Source organism: Pleurodeles waltl, unplaced genomic scaffold, assembly GCF_031143425.1.
Source record: "Pleurodeles waltl isolate 20211129_DDA unplaced genomic scaffold, aPleWal1.hap1.20221129 scaffold_69, whole genome shotgun sequence".
Taxonomy (NCBI): Eukaryota; Metazoa; Chordata; class Amphibia; order Caudata; family Salamandridae; genus Pleurodeles; species Pleurodeles waltl.
In genome coordinates, this window is record NW_027150390.1 from 2,210,513 (window position 1) to 2,212,522 (window position 2,010).

Consider the following 2,010-nt stretch of genomic DNA (forward strand, 5'->3'; position numbering starts at 1 on the left):
GAAAGTCGCAGACGGGGCTTTTGGGATGCCTGCCTATGTCTGTGTTTATTATTTATCTAATAGCTGAGTAATCTGGTCAAGATATTTCTCTTTTTTTTAACATATTGCGTTAGAATAGCTACAGCTTGCTTAATGTATAAATATTAGCACTGCGTTGGCTGGGAATCGAACCCGGGTCAACTGTTTGGAAGGCAGGTATGCTCACCACTATACCACCAACGCTCCGTGGCATATGTTTTTTTTAAACTCTAGACATCACAACCCTGAGTTCAATGACTATATTGCACCAGTATCAGAGGTATTTTTGGTTTACAGACCAACATGAAAATCAGGAAAAAAGTTCTTGCAACTGCTAAGGAACTGGAGATTGAAACCAATGCAAAACCTGCGCAGAAAAGGAGAAAGGGAAAGCAGCAGTTCAAATCATTGAAATAAGCATATATTGGCAGCAAGGGAAAAACAGCAGGGTAGAGAAAGAAAACAGCTCCACGAAATTCACAGGAGATTGATAATAGCAGGACAAAAAAAGGGAATAATAACGTTCCAAGCAGCCTCAGAAAGAAGTGCGAGGGTCCCATCTTTCGTTAATGGTCATAACTGTGCATCATTTCCTTTGAAGTGTAGGGTTGATTCTCTGACCATCTGTCTCCCTGACTTTGAGCAGAGACCGATAGTTGAGCAGTCTCTTCCCACAAAAAGCTGGCACAAGCCTGCTTTTTTCCGCTCTGGCAGCGTGGAAACGAGAGAGTGGTCCTCACAAGAAAAAAAATCAATCCATGCTAGCAGAGGATGGTTTCGATCCATCGACCTCTGGGTTATGGGCCAAGCACGCTTCTGCTGCGCCACTCTGCTTCCTGCTCAAAATGGTGTGGTTATGCAGATCAGGAGCCTTCAGAGGAGTGGCATGGGATCGCTGGAGCTATTCTGGCAGGGCTCTCACCTCATTTGCCTAAGAATGTCACAAGGCATGCTGGGTGCAGAAAATCTTCGCCTTCCCCTCTCACAGTCAGTCATAGGGGAAAGTCAAGGCCCTCTCAGTCACTAGCCATGTCACGCCTTTGTCAAGACAGAAACACCCCCACCCGCTCCTTCTCTGTGATCCTGCGCTACCATGCTCAGGTTTGGGCCTTACCTGGGAGCCAGAGGTGCACCCGGTGAGGGCTGAGTGTTCGGGACGTGAGTGGACTGAGGACTGGAAGTTCTGTCCATTCGAAGCAGCCAACCTTCCTGCTGCAGACAGGGGCTGTTCCCTTGGGTTTCTTTCACCTTGCTCTCGGATAAATTTGGTTGTATGCTGCAGTTGCCTGCGATGACTACAAGGTGGCGCTGCTTTCAGGTAAGAGAACAAATATGCAGAAAATGTTGGGGACTTTTGCCACATTTATCGGTGGTGGGTCTCGCACATTTTTTCCAGGGGAGACATATTGACCTGAAACACTTTTTACTGCAGAGATGCTGCAGTTCTAAAGGCTGGTCGGGCAGAAGGGCTTAGCCGTTTCATTGCCTGCCCCCCTGCAGCCCATTTATTGCCAGCAGTTGTGAGTGGTGACTGCTGTTTGTAAAATATAAAAATTTCAGGACATAGAAAGTCGCAGACGGGGCTTTTGGGATGCCTGCCTATGTCTTTGTTTATTATTTATCTAATAGCTGAGTAATCTGGTCAAGATATTTCTCTTTTTTTTAACATATTGCGTTAGAATAGCTACAGCTTGCTTAATGTATAAATATTAGCACTGCGTTGGCCGGGAATCGAACCCGGATCAACTGCTTGGAAGGCAGCTATGCTCACCACTATACCACCAACGCTCCATGGCATATGTTTTTTTTAAACTCTAGACATCACAACCCTGAGTTCAATGACTATATTGCACCAGTATCAGAGGTATTTTTGGTTTACAGACCAACATGAAAATCAGGAAAAAAGTTCTTGCAACTGCTAAGGAACTGGAGATTGAAACCAATGCAAAAGCTGGTCAGAAAAGGAGAAAGGGAAAGCAGCAGTTCAAATCA

At 45.5% G+C, this 2,010-nt stretch overlaps 1 non-coding gene across 1 annotated transcript; it reads right to left on the reverse strand.

Moving 5' to 3' along the window:
* Positions 1 to 1,734: 1,734 nt before the first annotated feature.
* On the reverse strand, positions 1,735 to 1,806 carry TRNAG-UCC (transfer RNA glycine (anticodon UCC)). The gene has a single exon. It is a non-coding gene; the product is annotated as a tRNA-Gly (tRNA).
* Between the last annotated feature and the right edge of the window lie 204 nt (positions 1,807 to 2,010).